This window comes from Pleurodeles waltl, chromosome 3_2, assembly GCF_031143425.1.
Source record: "Pleurodeles waltl isolate 20211129_DDA chromosome 3_2, aPleWal1.hap1.20221129, whole genome shotgun sequence".
Lineage (NCBI taxonomy): Eukaryota > Metazoa > Chordata > Amphibia > Caudata > Salamandridae > Pleurodeles > Pleurodeles waltl.
The window spans coordinates 198,260,610-198,281,487 of NC_090441.1; positions in this window are offsets into that span (position 1 = coordinate 198,260,610).

A 20,878-nucleotide genomic window follows, 5' to 3' on the forward strand; every position below is an offset into this window, starting at 1 on the left:
ATCCTAAAGGAGGCGAAGCCTCCATCTACAAGTTCGGCATATTCCTTTAAGTGGAAAAGGTTCTGCATCTGGTGTTCTTCTAAGGGGATAGACCCTACATCTTGCAAGGAAGATGTCATTCTCCCATACTTGTTACATTTGGCTCGATCTGGCCTGCAAATTTCTTCAATAAAAGTTCATTTGGCAGCTTTGACTGTTTATAGGAAAACTCCTTCACAAACCTCTTTCTTTAGGATTACAGTCATCAAAGATTTCCTAGAGGGGTTAAAGAAGTTCTTTCCTCCAGTTAGGCGCCCTTCCCCACCATGGGAACTAAGGGCCAGATGTAGCAAAGTTTTGCGAGTCGCAAATGGGCCGATTCGCTATTTGCGACAGTGCAAAATCGGAAATGGGATGCAAAAACCCCATTTCCGACTTGCAAAAAGCAATGGGACCCGTTTGCGAGTCGCATCAGTTGCGATCCCATTTTGCGACCCGCAAATTGCAAGTCGCAACTTGCGAGTCGCAAACCTTATGCAATTGCAACTCGCAAATTGCGACTAGTCGAAAAAAACCAGTTTGCACTTGCAATTTACCACTAACTCAGAGCAGGTGGTAACCATAACCAAAGCATAAAAGGAGACCCAGAAGGCATCTGGGTTACTCAAGATGGCGGAGATATACCTGATAGCAGTGAGGAGGAGAGTCCACGCAGCCCAGCAGAGGAGGAGGAGGGGCCACAGACAGGAGAAGATATATAGAACCAGGCAGACTCTTTTTCAGCAAACTGAAGAGGAGATCTATGACAAATACCACCTTAGCAGCGCAGCCATACTAGAATTAATAGATTTACTCAAACCACAGCTAGAACACAAGACTCTGCGTGGCTGCGCCATCCCTACGCATGTGCAAGTACTATGCGCACTGCACCTCCTGGCCTCAGGGAGCTATCAGGGGGTCATTGCGGTATCTCAAAGTGCAGTGTCAAGGTTCCTCAGGGCCTTCCTAGATGCCTTAGTCACACACATGTCTCACTTCATATACCTACCGAGGAATGAGGCAGAAATAAACAGCACCAAGCTGGACTTTTATCGCATTGCCAAATTTCCCCATGTCATAGGATGTGTAGATGGGACACATATTCAAATATGCCGCCCTGCAAACCTGGAACATCTTTTCTGCAACAGAAAGTGTACCCACTCACTGAATATTCAGGTTGTTTGTGACGCCCATTATGTCATCACTGACATTGTAGCTAAGTTTCCAGGCAGTACCCATGACTCCTACATTTTTAGGCATAGTGGGATACATCAACGCCTGGAACGTGGGGAGTTTGGAGACGGATACCTCCTAGGTAGAGCTACAGACACCTTGCAGACATACACACAGGTCACTGTGCACAACAATCAGGACTTCCTAACAGTGTACTTTATGTGCCCAACAGGTGACAGTGCATATGCTCTAAGGCCATGGATCATGACTCCGTTTTTAACACCCAGCAATGAATGTGAGAGGCGATACAACAATGCACATAAGAGGACCAGGAACCTTATCGAGCGCACCTTCGGACTCCTGAAAGCAAGATTCAGATGCCTCCACCGCAGTGGAGGTGCTCTCCAGTATACCCCCATTACAGCATTCAAAATTGTGGTCGCATGCGCCATCCTCCACAACATAGCCACCCGACGTGGGCTACCTCTCACCCCTGCAGACCCAGATCCTGATGATGAAGAGCAAGAACAACCACATCGCCATCATGGGGATAGGAGTATAGCTAATCAAGGCAGACTGAGACGGGAACACATCGCAACACAATACTTTGGAAGGTACGTGTCAACTCCAACCATACTCACCTATTGACCAAAAACTCCATTTGTTAAGTGGAATAAAAATAACTATTTTATTAGTGCAGAAATGAAACTATTTACAAGTAATGAATGTCCATGGGCATGAAAATGCACACCAGGCATGTGGCACATTGACGTCATGTGCCACTTCTAATGGTCCAGGGTGATCTCTATGACCTTCTGCCCCTCCTGCCAGCCTAGCTGGTCCCTGGTGCTTCCGTGGTGCTCTGCCTGCTACTCCTGAGCACCCTGCTGTCAGTGACAGAGACACTGCTCACTGTCGAGCCCTCCTCACTGTCCTGGGGTGTTTCCCCTGTGCCCCTAGACATATTCCGTGTCTCCATCAAGTCAATGATGTGGGTCAGACGTCCCAGGCCCCTAGCCACATCCCCAGCGAAATGGCCCATTTCCACCTGCAGCCCAACTGTCCTCCTCGACAGGCCTGTGGTGTTCATGGCGAGCCTGCCGATGGATGTGGCCATCCTGTCCAGTCTGTGCAGGAGCTGACGGTCCCTGCGCCGCCCACCCTCGGCCTGGGCCAGCAGTCCTCCCGCCAGTTCCCTCATGGCAAGGGCAAGGTCCCCAGTGTTAGTGCAGATCATGTCCATCCTTGAGTTCAGGTGCTGCATGCTGGCATGATTATTGCGCACGAAGCGGTGCAGCACACCACTAATCCTCCCTAAAATTCGATTTTGTAGGCGCTGACCATGCAGCAGATGTGCCTCACTGGTGCTGGGAGGTAGTTGCCCGGATGCAGACTGCAGCCCTGATGTCCTGGACCTGCGACGCCTGCGCAGCGGTGGCTGCCCTGTGATTTCACCTGTCTCATCCCTGCCTGTTGCTGGGGCAGCCTCTTGGGATACTGTTGCAGCAGGTGTGGCTACTGCAGGGATGCTGTTGACCGTGCAGGTGGGGGTGCTGGCGGGTCCTGAGGTGTCCTCATGGGGCTGGCTGATTGGAGTAGTGGTGGTGTCTTGTTGGAGACCTGTGGGACATGGGGAACAGACTGTCAGTGTCTACTATCTGTTGCACACTTCCTAATAAACATTTGCCTATGAACTGCCTACTTGACTTCATTTCCCATAATGCATCATTCTGGCGTTTGCTACCCTGAAATGGCGCTATCTTGGTTGTGCATGCCCCTGTGTACATGGTGGGTGGGGGTATGGCATTGATAGGGGTACAGGCATGTCACATGGTACTCACCGGTTGATGTGCTGGGCTCTGAGGTGTCCAGGTCCCCAAATCCAGAAACTGCCTCCTGCTCCAAGGTTTCCTCCACCCTTTCTTCCAGGGGTGTGGGTGGTGGCACAGACGATGGTCCCCCTCCTGTGCCTCTCATCTCCTGGAGCCTTTCAGCCACCCTCTCCTTGGTCCGGGAGCGGAAGTCATACCACCTTTTCTTGATGTCTATGCTCCTGTGGCTCACCCCCAGGGAATTTATCTTGTCCTGTATGTCCTGCCACAGCTGTTTCTTGGTGGCTTCAGGAACATTGAGGGCTGATTTTCCAAACAAGTCATCATAGTGCTGACAGCATTCGTCTGTCAGCACCTCCAGCTCCCTCTCTGGACATTTCTGCTTACTCTTCCTTGGTGTTCCTTCCATGGCAGCTGCTGTTTGTCCTGTGTGTAGTTCAGCAGTTTTAAAAGGGTGTGGTCCTCCCTCCTCCCAGGTGTATTAGTAAACTTCCTGGCTGTGATGTCATCATCATGTGCCAGGAAGTGTTTTCAGAGTGTTCTGGAGTGGTTTCTGGAGTGTTCTGCTGCACCTGTAATCAATTAACAAACTAATCGCAATTTGCGACATCCACTCGCTAATTGCGAGTTCGTTTTTTGCACACTCGCAAAAAGCGACCTCGCAATCGGCGGACTCGCACACTGCGTTGCGAGTCCAGCTGCGAGTCGCAATTTCGGCACGTTTTTTTTGCCTGCATTCCAATTTGCGACTCGCATTTTGCGAGTCGCACCAACTCGCAAAATCCGAGTCGCAAATTTTTTGTTTGCTACATCTGGCCCTTAATGTGGTCCTTTCACGTCTCATGCAACATCCATTTGAACCCATACACAAGGAATCTCTCCAACACCTAACTTGGAAGACGGCCTTTCTAGTGACAATCACATCAACACGAAGGGTTAGCGAGATCCAGGCCCTCTGTACCCACGAGCCTTACACAGTATTTCACTCCTCCAAAGTAGTACTGCGAACACATCCTAAATTCCTGCCCAAGGTTATATCCGACTTTCACATCAACCAGTCGATTTCCTTGCCTACTTTCTTTCCAAGCCCATCTACCCCAGCAGAGAGAGCTCTCCATTCCCTAGATGTAAAAAGGGTGTAAAATGTTATCTAGATAAGACTAATTCCCTTCGGAGAACTTCACAACTGTTTGTTAATTATGGTACGGTCCGTACCGGTTTAGCCACCTCCAAACAGTCAATATCGAGATGGATAGTCTCCTGTATTTTATTTTGCTATCAACCAGCTAAGAAAACTCTACAGGGCAAACCAAAAGCGCATTATACCAGAGGCAAGTCGGCAACGACTGCTTTATTGAGGAGGAATGTTCCATTAGTAGACATTTGTAGGAAAGTACCATCTTGCCTGGCATGTTACCCCCATATTTCACTGTATATATGTTGTTTTAGTGTATGTGTCACTGGGACCCTGCCAGCCAATGCTCATAAGTGTGCCCTGTATGTGTTCCCTGTGTGATGACTAACTGTCTCACTGAGGCTCTGCTAACCAGAACCTCAGTGGTTATGCTCTCTCTGCTTTCCAAATTGTCACTAACAGGCTAGTGACCAATTTCACCAATTCACATTGGCATACTGGAACACCCTTATAATTCCCTAGTATATGATACTGAGGTAGCCAGGGTATTGGGGTTCCAGGAGATCCCTATGGGCTGCAGCATTTCTTTTGCCACCCATAGGGAGCTCTGACAATTCTTACACAGGCCTGCCACTGCAGCCTGAGTGAAATAATGCCCACATTATTTCACAGCCATTTTACACTGCACATAAGTAACTTATAAGTCACCTATATGTCTAACCTTCACCTGGTGAAGGTTGGGTGCAAAGTTACTTAGTTACTTAGTGTGTTTGCACCCTGGCACAGATCGACCACTGACTGCTCAGGTCACCTGCAAAACCGCAACAAAGTAGCAAAGACGACTACTGCAACCTTGTATTGCTTCATCCTGCCGGCTTTCTCACCTGTTTCCTGGTGGTGCATGCTCTGGGGGTAGTCTGCCTCCTTCTTGCACCAGGAGCTCTGAAGAAATCTCCCGTGGGTCGACGGAATCTTCCCCCTGCAACCGCAGGCAACAAAAGACTGCATCACCGGTCCTCTGGGTTCCCTCTCAGCACGACGAGCGTGATCCCTGGAACTCAGCAACTCTGTCCAAGTGACTCCCACAGTCCAGTGACTCTTCAGTCCAAGTTTGGTGGAGGTAAGTCCTTGCCTCCCCACGCTAGAGTGCATTGCTGGGTACCGCGTGATTTGCAGCTGCTCCGGCTCCTGTGCACTCTTCCAGGATTTCCTTCGTGCACAGCCAAGCCTGGGTCCCCGACACTCTAATCTGCAGTGCACAACCTTCTGAGTTGTCCTCCGGCGTCGTGGGACTCCCTTTTCTGGCTTCGGGTGGACTCCGGTTCACTCCTCTTCCAAGTGCCTGTTCCGGTACTTCTGCCGGTGCTGCCTGCTCCTGTGAGGGCTCCCTAACTTGCTGGGCGCCCCCCTCTGTCTCCTCATCCAAGTGGCGACATCCTGGCCCCTCCTGGGCCACAGGAGCATCCAAAAACCCTAACCGCGACCCTTGCAGCTAGCAAGGCTTGTTTGCGGTCTTTCTGCGTGGGAACACCTTAAGCTTCTTCGCGACGTGGGACATCCATCCTCCAAAGGGGAAGTTCCTAGTCCTCTTCGTTCTTGCAGAACACAAAGCTTCTTCCATCCGGTGACAGCTTCCTTGCACCCTCAGTTGGCATTTCCTGGGCATCTGCCCACTCTCAACACTGTTGTGACTCTTGGACTTGGTCCCCTTGTCTTACAGGTACTCAGGTCCGGAAAACCACTGTTGTTGCTTTGCTGGTGTTGGTCTTCCTCGCAGAATCTCCTTATCACGACTTCTGTTCTCTCTTGGGGTTGTAGGTGCACTTTACACTTACCTTACAGGGTCTTGGGTTGGGCTATTTTTCTAACCCTCACTGTTTTCTTACAGTCCCAGCGACCCTCTACAAGCTCACATAGGTTTGGGGTCCATTCGTGGTTCGCATTCCACTTTTGGAGTATATGGTTTGTGTTGCCCCTAAACCTATGTGCTCCTATTGCAATCTATTGTAACTTTACACTGCTTGCATTGCTTCCTTTTGCTATTACTGCATATTTTTGGTATTGTGTACATATATCTTGTGTATATTTGGCATCCTCATACTGAGGGTACTCACTGAGATACTTTTGGCATATTGTCATAAAAATAAAGTACCTTTATTTTTAGTATATCTGTGTATTGTGTTTTCTTATGATATTGTGCATATGACACCAGTGGTATAGTAGGAGCTTTGCATGTCTCCTAGTTCAGCCTAAGCTGCTCTGCTATAGCTACCTTCTATCAGCCTAAGCTGCTAGAAACACCTCTTCTACACTAACAAGGGATATCTGGACCTGGTACAGAGTGTAAGTACCCCTTGGTACCCACTACAAGCCAGGCCAGCCTCCTACATTGGCTGTGCAGCGGTGGGATAAGTACTTGCAACTACTTACCACTTTGTCATTGTGTACTTTGCTTCAGAGAACAATATACAAAACAAGTTCAGTGTATGTACACCTAACCAAAACGTGTTGCTTTTCTTCTCTTACACTTTCTGCTAAGTGCTGAAAAGTACTCCTAAACTTTCTAAAAGTTTCAAAAAGTTTGAAAAAGTTTTTTCTGTTCTTTAAAAAGTCCTGTAACTTTTTCTCTTTTCTCACTGTCCCTAAACCTTCTTCTATCATGTCTGATGTAGGAACTTCTCTTAAAATGGTCAATACAACATATGACAATCTTAACTTTAAGAGGCTAAGGAGTCTCTGCAATGATAGAGGTTTAGTGGTAGGAAAGAACCCTTCTAGAGAATTTCTGTCTAACATGCTCATTGAGAATGATAAGGCCCAGGGTGGCACTTCATCAGAAAAGTTAGTAGATAGCTCACACTCAGACTCAGGGGAGCCCCTTGTGGGAGTGGTGCAGGGTTCTCTTCCTAATCTGCCCCTTAGCAGACCACCTAGCAATACTGGTAGTAATAGAAGCTCCCATCATAGTAGGGATGCTTTTGTTCCTGAAGGCCAAGTTGTTAGAGTGCAAGCTGTTAGAGGCAGGTCTCCCTCTGTTGAATCCAGTATTTCTTCTGTGTCCAAGCATTCCCAACCCACAGACCTTCAAGACAAATTGTTAGAAAAGGAACTCAATAAGTTGAGAATGGAAGAGACCAGACTGAAGCTTAAACAGCAACAGCTGGCTCTAGACAGGGAATCCCTAGATCTGGAGAAGGAGAGACAGAGGTTGGGGTTTGAACCCCATGGTGGCAGCAGCAGTATTCCTGATAGCAATTCTGTGAGAGAGCATGATTCCAGAAATCTGCACAAGATAGTTCCCCCTTACAAGGAGAGGGATGACATTAACAAGTGGTTTGCTGCACTTGAGAGGGCCTGTATGGTACAGAGGGTCCCTCAAAGGCAGTGGGCTGCTATCCTATGGCTATCTTTCAATGGAAAGGGTAGGGATAGGCTCCTTACTGTTAGAGAAAGTGATGCCAATAATTTTGCAGTTTTAAAGGATGCACTCTTGGATGGATTTAGCTTAACCACTGAACAATACAAGATTAAGTTCAGAGAAACCAGAAAAGAGTCCTCACAAGACTGGGTAGACTTTGTTGACTATTCAGTGACGGACTTGGAGGGGTGGTTACATGGCAGTAAAGTTTCTGACTATGAAAGCCTGTACAATCTAATCCTGAGAGAGCATATTCTGAATAACTGTGTGTCTGATTTGTTACACCAATATCTAGTGGACTCAGATCTGACCTCTCCCCAAGAATTGGGAAAGAAGGCAGACAAATGGGTCAGAACAAGAGTGAATAGAAAAGTTCATACAGGGGGTGACAATGATGGCAAGAAGAAGGATGGTAAGTCTTCAGACAAGGGTGGGGACAAATCTAAAAATGAGTCTTCATCGGGCCCACAAAAACACTCTGGTGGGGGGGTGGGTCCAAATCCTCTTCTAATCAAGTAAAAAAGCCTTGGTGCTATTTATGTAAAGTAAAAGGCCATTGGACAACTGATGCCAGTTGTCAGAAAAACACCAAACCTCCCACTACCACAACCCCTACTGCAACCTCTAGTGCCCCTAGTAATAGCAGTGGCGGTGGGAGCAAACCTACTAATAGCCAATCCAAGGGAGTAGCTGGGCTCACTTTTGGTAATTTAGTTGGGGTTGGTCTTGTTAGGGAGACCACAGAGGCTGTGCTAGTCTCTGAAGGTGCCATTGATTTGGCCACCTTGGTTCCTTGTCCCCTTAATATGGATAAGTACAAGCAACTTCCCCTAATCCAAGGTGTTGAGGTTCAGGCCTACAGGGACACAGGTGCCAGTGTTACCATGGTAATAGAGAAACTGGTACACCCTGAACAACACCTACTTCGTCACCAGTACCAAGTAGCAGACGCTCATAACAACACTCTTAGCCACCCCATGGCTGTTGTGAATCTCAACTGGGGGGGGGGTTACTGGTCCAAAGAAAGTTGTGGTTGCTTCAGATTTACTTGTAGACTGTCTACTAGGAAATGATTTAGAGACATCAGCTTGGGCAGAAGTGGAGTTGGAGGCTCATGCAGCAATGCTGGGCATTCCTGGGCATATTTTTGCTTTGACAAGGGCTCAAGCCAAAAAGCAAAAAGGACAGGGTGACTTGGATCCTGGAACAATGGACCAAGTGCTCCCTAAAGCTAGGGGTAGCAAGGGTAAATCCCTACCCACTATCCCTCCCTCTACAGATGATTCAACTTCTGAGGAAGAAGAATTTCCACCCTGTGCAGAACCTTCACCAGAGGAGCTGGCAGCAGACACTGCTGAACTTTTGGGTGGAGGGGGGCCTGCCAGGGAGGAGCTGAGTGTGGCACAGCAATCCTGTCCCACATTAGAGGGTCTCAGACAGCAAGCTGTCAAATAGCAAAATGGGGATGTCAGTGACTCACATAGAGTTTACTGGGAGGACACCCTCTTGTACACAGAGGCAAGGGACCCAAAACCTGGAGCAGCCAGGAGATTGGTCATTCTGTTACGACTCAGTCGTCCCATTTCCAGGGGGCGCTGTAAGGGGACTGTCAGAAGCCTGGGAATCACCTTGAACACCTATCTAGAGTCCCTTGCTGACTCCTGTTTGTTTCTCTTTTCTCCATGGTACACTTGTGTAGGACTACATTTGCTTCTTGGGACTGCAAATCCCATAATGCACAGCTTGGTAGTCAGGAAAACCCGGATTCTGTTTCCCATTGTTTTCAATGGGAGAAGTCCAGTTGCTCCTTTTCACTGGATCCTCTCCTCCAGGACTTGCAAGTGTCCGAAACCACACACACCTGAAACCTCTCCTGTGCAGCCCAGCTTGGAACTGCTTATAAGCAGCCATTTCCTCAAGCTCCCCGTCGTGCATCGGACTTCCATTCCTTTGTGTTACAGACCCCTTGTCGGATGGTGTTCCAGTTTTGTTCCTGTTCTGTTCCAGCCTGATCCTGTTTCCTGTTTCTCTGCCCTGCTCCTGATTGTTCCAGCCAGAGTCTGCTCCCTACTTCTTAGCCTTGTATCTGTTTGTTTCTTCCAAAGCCTGCTCCCTGTTTCTCTGCCCTGCTCCTGCCTTGTTTCAGCCTGAACCTTCTCTCTGTTTCCCAGTCCCGTTTACTGCTCATTTCTTACTCCCTGTATTCCAGTACTGTCTTTGCCTGTTCCAGCCAGAGCCTGTTCTCAGTTTCCCAGTCCTGTCTCTGTCTGTCCCAGCCAGAAGTTTGCGCCCTGTTTTCAAGTCCTAGACCCGCCTTTGCTTCAGCCTGAGCCTGTTCCTAGTTCTTGCCTCTGCCTCTTTGTTTGTTCCCTTCTGTTTCTGTTTCTTCTTGGTTCTTTGTGTCTGGTAAGTGTTCTATCAGTCTTCACCAGTGTATACATGTCCTCCTGTGTACTGGGGTTGGCTCCTGGTTTCCAGGAGGCAATTCCAGCCCCCATCCTTGTCCAGTGTTATACGTTGTATTTCGTGCCTAACAGTGACAGTGTGCTATTGCTGTTTTCTCAGGAATCGCCACTGTGTTTCCAGCTGGACCCACAAGAGCGTGTCCTGTGTATGTAAGTACTATCCTTGTTTGTGCTCTAGGGTCCAGAGACAGAATCACTTCTGCTGCCTCCTTTCTATGGGGCTAGCAGGGTGACTATCTGTAAGAGCAAACTGCACAGAGGCATTGAGATTCCCTGTCACTGTGGGAGGTTCTGCGCCTTACTCTGTGTACAACCCCAGCGTGTTTGTCCACTGGTAATCCGTTTCCTGTTTGTTCACACAAGGGTTGCTCTGCTTTTACTTTCCTGTTTCCTGTGCCTATCCATAGCTGTCCTTTCCGTGTATGCCTTTAGCTGCTCCTCTGCCCCAGTGTACTACCTCTTTAGGATATTCGGTGACCTCAAGGGGTGTCCCAACCAAAGTCCTGATCAGACCCGCCCGAAACCGTGACACATTCCCCTGCAGTACAGAGAGTTCCTCCTAACTCTGGCACATGACATTCCTTTGGCTGGACATTTGGGTCAGATTAAAACATGGGAAAGGCTTGTCCCCCTGTTTCACTGTCCTAGGATGTCAGAGGACACAAAAGATTTTTGTAAGTCTTGCGTGACCTGCCAAGCCAGTGGCAAGACTGGTGGCACTCCAAAGGCTCCCCTTATTCCACTACCTGTGGTTGGGGTTCCCTTTGAAAAGGTAGGGGTTGACATAGTTGGCCCCCTCGACCCTCCTACTGCTTCAGGCAATAGGTTTATCTTGGTGGTAGTGGACCATGCCACAAGATATCCTGAAGCTATTCCTCTAAGGACCACTACAGCACCTGCAGTGGCAAAAGCCCTCCTGGGAATCTTTTCCAGGGTGAGTTTCCCAAAAGAGGTTGTATCAGACAGGGGTAGCAACTTTATGTCTGCATACTTGAAGACTATGTGGAAGGAATGTGGTGTAACATACAAATTCACCACACCTTATCATCCACAAACAAACGGACTGGTAGAGAGGTTTAATAAAACTCTCAAAGGAATGATAATGGGACTCCCTGAAAAACTCAGGAGAAGATGGGATGTCCTGTTACCTTGCCTCCTTTTTGCTTACAGTGAGGTACCCCAGAAAGGAGTGGGCTCCAGCCCCTTTGAACTCCTATTTGGGCACCCTGTAAGAGGTCCTCTAACACTTGTAAAGGAGGGTTGGGAACAACCTTTAAAAGCTCCTAAGCAAGACATAGTGGACTATGTACTCGGCCTAAGATCCAGAATGGCTGAGTACATGAAAAAGGCCAGTAAAAACCTTCAGGCCAGCCAAGAGCTCCAAAAGCAATGGCATGACCAGAAGGCTGTTCTGATTCAGTACCAACCAGGACAGAAGGTGTGGGTCTTGGAGCCTGTGGCCCCAAGAGCACTCCAAGACAAATGGAGTGGACCCCACATCATTGTTGAAAAGAAGGGAGAAGTCACCTACTTGGTTGACTTGGGCACTGCCAGGAGTCCCCTTAGGGTGCTCCATGTCAATCGCCTAAAACCCTACTATGACAGGGCTGATCTCACCCTGCTCATGGCAACAGATGAAGGACAGGAAGAAGAGAGTGACCCTCTCCCTGATCTCTTCTCCTCCACAGAACAAGATGCTCTAGTGGAAGGTGTAGTTTTGGCAGACTGTCTTACTGCTGAGCAGAAAGACCACTGCATAAATCTCCTGAGTCAGTTTTCTGAACTCTTTTCTACTGTGCCAGGCACCACTTCTTGGTGTGAGCACAATATAGATACTGGAGACAGCATGCCTGTCAAAAGTAAGATCTATAGGCAGCCTGACCATGTCAAGGACTGCATAAAACGAGAGGTTCAGAAAATGCTTGAACTGGGAGTGGTTGAACATTCTGAAAGCCCATGGGCCTCTCCTGTGGTGCTTGTACCAAAACCTCACTCAAAAGATGGGAAAAGAGAAATGAGGTTTTGTGTAGATTACAGAGGTCTCAACCAGGTAACTAAAACTGATGCTCACCCTATACCCAGGGCAGATGAGCTCATAGATACACTGGCATCTGCCAAGTATCTAAGCACCTTTGATTTGACTGCAGGGTATTGGCAGATCAAGTTATCAGAGGATGCTAAAGCAAAAACTGATTTTTCGACTATTGGAGGGCACTACCAATTCACAGTAATGCCATTTTTTTTTAAAAAAATGCACCTGCCACTTTTCAGAGGTTGGTGAATACAGTCCTGCAAGGGTTGGAGGCTTTTAGTGCAGCATATCTGGACGATATAGCTGTCTTTAGCTCCACCTGGGATGATCACCTGGTCCACCTGTGGAAAGTTTTGGAGGCCCTGCAAAAGGCAGGCCTCACTATCAAGGCTTCAAAGTGCCAGATAGGGCAGGGGAAAGTGGTTTATCTGGGACACCTGATAGGTGGAGAACAGATTGCACCACTTCAGGGGAAAATCCAGACAATCATGGATTGGGTTCCCCCTACAACTCAGACCCAGGTGAGAGCCTTCTTAGGCCTCACTGGGTATAACAGGAGATTCATTAAAAACTATGGCTCCATTGCAGCCCCACTTAATGATCTCACTTCCAAGAAGATGCCTAAAAAGGTATTGTGGACAGCTAGCTGTCAGAAAGCTTTTGAGGAGCTCAAACAGGCCATGTGCACTGCACCTGTCCTAAAAAGCCCATGTTACTCCAAGAAATTCATTGTTCAAACTGATGCATCTGAATTAGGGGTAGGGGCAGTCTTATCACAACTCAATTCTGAGGGCCAGGATCAACCTGTTGCTTTTATCAGCAGGAGGTTGACCCCTAGAGAAAAGCGTTGGTCTGCCATAGAGAGGGAGGTCTTTGCTGTGGTCTGGGCACTGAAGAAGTTGAGGCCATACCTGTTTGGCACTCACTTCATTGTTCAGACAGACCACAAACCTCTAGTTTGGCTAAAACAAATGAAAGGTGAAAACCCTAAATTGTTGAGGTGGTCCATATCTCTACAGGGAATGGACTATACAGTGGAACATAGACCTGGGAGTACCCACTCCAATGCAGATGGACTCTCCAGATATTTCCACTTAGACAATGAAGACTCATCAGGTCATGGCTAGTATTATTGTCCTTCGTTTGGGGGGGGGGTTGTGTAGGAAAGTACCATCTTGCCTGGCATGTTACCCCCATATTTCACTGTATATATGTTGTTTTAGTGTATGTGTCACTGGGACCCTGCCAGCCAGGGCCCCAGTGCTCATAAGTGTGCCCTATATGTGTTCCCTGTGTGATGACTAACGGTCTCACTGAGGCTCTGCTAACCAGAACCTCAGTGGTTATGCTCTCTCTGCTTTCTAAATTGTCACTAACAGGCTAGTAACCAATTTCACCAATTCACATTGGCATACTGGAACACCCTTATAATTCCCTAGTATATGGTACTGAGGTACCCAGGGTATTGGGGTTCCAGGAGATCCCTATGGGCTGCAGCATTTCTTTTGCCACCCATAGGGAGCTCTGACAATTCTTACACAGGCCTGCCACTGCAGCCTGCGTGAAATAACGTCCACGTTATTTCACAGCCATTTTACACTGCACATAAGTAACTTATAAGTCACCTATATGTCTAACCTTCACCTGGTGAAGGTTGGGTGCAAAGTTACTTAGTGTGTGGGCACCCTGGCACTAGCCAAGGTGCCCCCACATCGTTCAGGACTTTGTGAGTGGGGGGACACCATTTCACGCGTGCACAATACATAGGTCATTACCTATGTATAGCGTCACAATGGTAACTCCGAACATGGCCATGTAACATGTCTAAGATCATGGAATTGCCACCCCAATGCCATTCTGGCATTGGGGAGACAATTCCATGATCCCCCGGGTCTCTAGCACAGAACCCGCCTTTCCCGGGGTTTCACTGCAGCTGCTGCTGCTGCCAGCCCCTCAGACAGGTTTCTACCCTCCTGGGGTCCAGCCAGGCCTGGCCCAGGAAGGCAGAACAAAGGACTTCCTCAGAGAGAGGGTGTTACACCCTCTCCCTTTGGAAATAGGTGTCAGGGCTGGGGAGGAGTAGCCTCCCCCAGCCTCTGGAAATGCTTTGATGGGCACAGATGGTGCCCATCTCTGCATAAGCCAGTCTACACCGGTTCAGGGATCCCCCAGCCCTGCTCTGGCACGAAACTGGACAAAGGAAAGGGGAGTGACCACTCCCTGACCTGCACCTCCCAGGGGAGGTGCCCAGAGCTCCTCCAGCGTGCCCCAGACCTCTGCCATTTTGGATTCAGAGGTGTGCTGGCACACTGGACTGCTCTGAGTGGCCAGGGCCAGCAGGTGACGTCAGAGACTCCTTCTGATAGGCTCTTACCTTTCTTACTAGCCTATCCTCCTTCCTAGGTAGCCAAACCTCCTTTTCTGATGGATACAACTACCTGTGGATTCCTCACCTCATGAATACTCCCATGGCGCCAGCATTCTACGGAAATCTTCTTACTAGTCTCTGCACGTCGACGAGGACGTCACTGTCTCGCACGCGACGCCGTCTGACGTCATACAGGCAATAAGAGGTCCTCGACGACGTGCGGACGTCAGTTCCCTTTTTTCCGTGCATTCGAAACGGTTATCTTCGAGGGAGCAACTGTTACTCTTGCGGTTACAGTGTATATCTTGCTGCGTACTCTTTCTCTGTGGAAATAATGTCGCAGAGAAAGTCTGGATTTAAGCCTTGTCGTGAGTGTGGAGGCAAGATGTCGGTGACGGATCCTCATTCCGATTGCCTTTGGTGTTTGAGCTCCGACCACGACGTCTCGACTTGTGATTCGTGTCAGCACATGAATCCGAAGGCCATTAAAGAACGCGAGGCGAAGCTGTTTATGGCCAAGTCAAAGGAGAAGCATCACAAGAAAAAGTCTTCTCCAAGACATCGGCGTCATCGAGACTCCCGGCGCCGTAGAGAATCTCGGCGTCATTCAAGGGAGGCTCGTTCCAGGTCTCCGGATCGGCGCCGGAGGACATGGGAGGTCAGCCCCACGGTGACGCCGCATCCTTCGACGCCGTTGCTCTCTCCGACGTCTCCAACTTCGCCTGGACAGGCGTCGGTGATTGAGGTATTGGAGCCTCAGGTGTTTTCTCCGGCGCAGACGCCGAGGTCGGCGTCGGGGTCGCCTCCGAGTCAGGCACCCCAGTATCCGGCTTTTCCCACCCCTGGAGCCGATAGTTCCGCATTCTTGAATGCGATGTATGCCATCTTCCAACAGATGGCTCCAGGGGGTGCTCCGGCTGGGCCTTTGGCCTTTTCTTTGGGTGATCCTGCGCCTCTTCGGCCGGCACCCTTTATGCCCTTTCTCCCGTTTGGGAACGTGGGCTCGGCGCCAGTGTCGGCGCCGGTGGCCGCTCCGATGGCTTCGGAGGGATTGGCCCCAGGGATTTCCATCCCGTCGACGTCGAGATTTCGGCCTGTGACTCCGGTGGGTCCATCCGTTTCATCTGCTCTTCAGTCGGCGCCGAAGTTACCTGTGGCGCCGGATGCGGCGTCGGTGGCTTCGGAAGATCGGCGCCGATCTCCGACTTCAGCGGAGGTGTTGTCGACTCGCGGATTGAGCAACGACTGCATTCAAGGAGGCGTGCTCTCCGGGTACTAGAGGAGCAGGAGTACCAACGAGCCCTAGAGGAAGGAGAGCTAGAGGACTCGGGTGATGGGCTGCGTGGACTGGAGTCGGCCAGTGGGCTGGACACTTCCCCTGAGTGGGACCTTTCGTCCCCGGGGGAATATACCGAGGAAGCTGCTTCCTTTCATACAGTGGTACGGAAGGCAGCTAGTTTTTTGGACCTGCCTTTGCCGGTGGTGGAGGCGAAACAAAACCTTTTGACAGAGGTGTTGCATCCGGCCTCAGCCGCGGCGGAGCCTCTATTACCTTTTAATGACGCTCTGCTGGATCCGGTTTTAGAGGTGTGGAAGAAGCCGGCATCTTCCCCAGCAGTTCACAGAGCCGTGGCCAGGAGGTATCGGACGGCTCCAACTGATCCTGGTTTCCTATCTAGGCACCCTACGCCGGAGAGCTTGGTTGTGCAGGCCTCCTGTTCGTCCAAATCAGCGCCTGGTTCTTTCCCGACAGTGCCTGGGGACAGAGACTCAAAAAAGCTAGAGGCGCAGTCGAAGAAGATTTTTTCGTCCTGCAGTCTGGCGTTAAAAGCCACTAATGCGACCTGTATCCTGGGGAGGTATATTCATGCTCTGATGGATGACATCTCCTCTTCGTTTACAGAGCTTCCCCAGGGTCTTTTGGATCTTGTCTCTGATGCCCAGGCGGCTGCGACCCAAATTATCCAGACGGGACTGGATACCACCGACTCGGTAGCCAGAGCAATGGGCACAACTGTGGTGGAAAGGAGACAGGCCTGGCTACGTAACTCGGGCTTTTCGGCAGATGTACAGTCCACATTGTTGGATCTCCCGTTTGATGGGGACAAACTGTTTGGGGCTAAGGCTGATTCGGCCTTGGAACGTTTTAAGGAGAGCAGGGCCACGGCTAAGTCGTTGGGACTCCAAGCTCCTTCTTCCACGGCCTCTTCCAGATTCTTCAGGAGGTTTCGTGGATTTGGGCGTGGCTCTTCCTCCTCTTCCTTTCGGGGAAGATATCAGCAACCTGCCTCTTCCCACCCCTATAGATCTTTTAGGGGGAGGGGTAGGGTCCGCACCAGGGGAGCCTCTCAGCAGCACTCTGCCTCTTCCTCATCCTCTGGCGGGGTGCAGCAGGGGAAGCAGCCTTAGGCTTCCACCATTTCCCACTCACTCCTCTCCTGTAGGGGGAAGATTACAGCATTTTCTCACCAAATGGGAGACTGTTACGTCGGACACTTGGGTTCTCAGTGTTGTGGGAAAAGGCTACACCCTTCCCTTTCGGGAGTTTCCGCCCCTCATCCCGCCCCGCCCTTCGTATTGTTCACAAGAACACCTCCTGTTGCTAGAACAGGAGGTGGAAGTCCTCCTTTTAAAGGGCGCGGTGGAGTTGGTCCCGGAGCAGGAAAGGGGTCAAGGAGTTTACTCAAGGTATTTCCTGATTCCCAAGAAGGATGGTCGTTTGAGACCAATTCTGGACCTGAGGATCTTGAATTGGTTCCTCAAGCAGGAAAAGTTCAAGATGCTGACCCTAGCACAGGTGCTTTTGGCGTTGAACATGGAAGACTGGATGGTGTCTGTCGACTTGCAGGATGCTTACTTTCATATCCCGATACTCAAGTCACACAGGAAGTATCTCCGGTTTGTGGTGGGATCGCAACACTACCAGTTTGCGGTCCTTCCGTTTGGTCTTACTTCAGCACCTCGAGTCTTCACGAAGGTGATGTCGGTGGTTGCGGCAGAGCTCAGAAGGAAGGGGATAGCAGTATTCCCTTACTTGGACGATTGGTTGATCAAAGCCAAGTCCCCGGAGCTTGTGTTGCGTCATCTGCAGTCAACAACCCAGTTGTTGTTCGACCTGGGCTTTTCGGTGAACGAGCCCAAATCTCACCTGGAGCCCTCTCAGCGCCTCCTGTTCATAGGGGCAGTACTGGATACGACATTGGGTCGGGCCTTTCCTCCGCCTCAGCGGATTCAAGATATTCAGGATTTGGTTCCAATGTTTCGAAACGGAGCGGTAGTTCCAGTCCTCAAGGTCCTTCGTCTGCTCGGTCTTTTTGCCTCCTGCATTCTGTTGGTCACGCATGCTCGCTGGCACATGAGGGCTCTTCAGTGGTGCCTCCGAAGGCAGTGGTCTCAACACAGAGGGGATCTAGAGGGTACTGTCAAGATCTCCAGAGATGCTGCTGTGGATTTGAAGTGGTGGATTGCAAGCAACAATCTTTCACAAGGAAAACCGTTCCAGCAGTCGCCACCAGTGGCCACAGTCATAACGGATGCTTCCACTCTAGGGTGGGGAGCTCATCTGGGGGATCTGGAGATCAAAGGTCTTTGGTCTCCAGAGGAACAGATTTTTCACATCAATCTGTTAGAGTTACGGGCTGTACGTCTGGCTCTCAAGGCCTTCCTCCCTTCCCTTCGTGGTCAGTCGGTACAGGTCCTAACGGACAATACTACCACGATGTGGTACATAAACAAGCAGGGAGGAGTGGGGTCGTACCTTCTCTGCAGAGAAGCTCTTCGACTATGGTCCTGGGCAAAGGACCATCGGATTTGCTTGATAGCAAACCATCTGGCCGGAGTCTTGAACGTGCGTGCGGACAGTCTCAGTCGCCACTTCTCGGCAGACCACGAGTGGCGTCTCCATCCAGATCAAGTCTGTTTAATCTTCCAGAAGTGGGGGTTTCCTCGGGTAGATCTGTTCGCCACTCGAGAGAACGCGCATTGTCCGTTGTTCTGCAGCCTTCAGTATCCGATGCAGGAAGCATTGGGGGACGCGTTTCAAATGACCTGGTGCGGCCAGTTGCTTTACGCGTTTCCTCCCATACCCTTGATTCCTCGAGTATTGAGGAAGATTCGCCAAGACCGGGCTCTAGTAATCGTAATAGCTCCGGATTGGCCAAGGAGGGTGTGGTACTCCGACCTTCTCCAACTCTCAACGTGCCCGCCGCTCCGTCTCCCTTTCAGGGCAGACCTCCTCTCGCAGTCGCAGGGGCAGGTTCTACACCCCAACCTCCAGAGTCTGCACCTACATGCCTGGAGATTGAACGGGGCAACCTGAGTTCCTTCTCTCTCCCGCCTGAGGTAGTGGATGTTATATTAGCGGCCAGGCGACACTCCACTAAATCTATCTACGCTAATAGGTGGTCTAAATTTGTTGCGTGGTGTGGAGAGAGGCAGATTGATCCTTTACAAGCTCATCTATCGGACGTTTTGTCTTTTGCTCTATCTCTGGCGCAGAAAGGTTGTGCAGTGGCTACCATTAAAGGTTATTTATCGGCCTTGTCAGCCTTCATATGTCTTCCAGACCAACCATCTTTATTTAAATCCCCTATTGTTATCAGATTCTTGAAAGGTCTTCTAAATCAATATCCTCCAAAGCCATTCGTTATGCCGCAATGGGATTTGTCCTTAGTCCTGACTTTCCTTATGGGGTCCCCTTTTGAACCTATGCATTCTTGCCCCTTAAGGTATTTGTTTTTAAAAACAGTCTTCCTGATAGCTATAACATCAGCAAGGAGAGTGAGTGAGTTGCAGGCCTTATCAGTAAAACCCCCTTATACAACTTTTTATGGGGATAAGGTGGTGTTGAGGACCAAGGCTGCTTTCCTCCCGAAGGTTGTTTCACCCTTCCATTTGGCTCAGGCAATTACTTTGTCCACGTTCTATCCTCCGCCTCATCCTTCCAAAGAGGAAGAAAGACTGCACCGTCTGGATCCAAAGAGAGCGTTGAGCTTCTTTATCAATAGAACAAAGGATTTCAGGCTGGAGGATCAGCTGTTTATTGGATACGTGGGCAAGAGGAGAGGAAAGGCAGTCCACAAGAGAACACTATCCAGGTGGGTTGTTCTTTGCATTAAAATATGTTACTCTTTGGCAAAGAAGGATCCTCCTGAGGGCATTAGAGCTCATTCCACCAGAGCTAAGTCGGCCACTTCGGCCTTAGCCAGAGGTGTTCCTGTGGTCGACATCTGCAAGGCCGCAACTTGGTCGTCCCTTCACACTTTTGCAAAACATTACTGTTTAGATTCTGAGGTTAGAAGGGACGGCCATTTTGCACGGTCAGTGCTGCAGGATTTCTTGGTTTGACCATTTAGGCACCCACCGCCGGGCGTGGTACTGCTTTGGGACTCTATTCATGAGGTGAGGAATCCACAGGTAGTTGTATCCATCAGAAGAACGAGTTACTTACCTTCGGTAACGACTTTTCTGGTGGATACATTAGCTACCTGTGGATTCCTCACGGTCCCACCCGCCTCCCCGTTGCCTTTATGGTCTTGCCAAGTAATCCTTGAGTGCGCTCCTCTTGATCTTTGAGGGTGCAATAGATGTATATATATAATATATTTATATATATATATGGGTATATGTGTATATATCTTTATGTATATACTTGGTGTGTGTATATATTTTTAAAAGAAAGAGTTTTATATATATATATATATATATATGTACATAAAAAAGATTTACAGTTATTCATACAATGTGGTGTATTTTTACAATATAATGGATGTTGCTTTGTTCTTTCATTGCATTGCCTGGTTGTTCTCATGCACGTAAAAAATGATTGGTACTGACGTCCGCACGTCGTCGAGGACCTCTTATTGCCTGTATGACGTCAGACGGCGTCGCGTGCGAGACAGTGACGTCCTCGTCGACGTGCAGAGACTAGTAAGAAGATTTCCGTAGAATGCTGGCGCCATGGGAGTATTCATGAGGTGAGGAATCCACAGGTAGCTAATGTATCCACCAGAAAAGTCGTTACCGAAGGTAAGTAACTCGTTCTTCTGGCTATTTAGGGTCTCTGCTTTGGGGAATTCTTCATATACCGAATGAAGAGCTCACCAGAGTTCCTCTGCATCTCCCTCTTCACCTTCTGCCAAAGGATCGACCGCTGACTGCTCAGGACGCCTGCAAAACCGCAACAAAGTAGCAAAGACGACTACTGCAACCTTGTATCGCTTCATCCTGACGGCTTTCTCGCCTGTTTCCTGGTGGTGCATGCTCTGGGGGTAGCCTGCCTCCTTCTTGCACCAGGAGCTCTGAAGAAATCTCCCGTGGGTCGACGGAATCTTCCCCCTGCAACCGCAGGCAACAAAAGCCTGCATCACCGGTCCTCTGGGTCCCCTCTCAGCACGACGAGCGTGGTCCCTGGAACTCAGCAACTCTGTCCAAGTGAC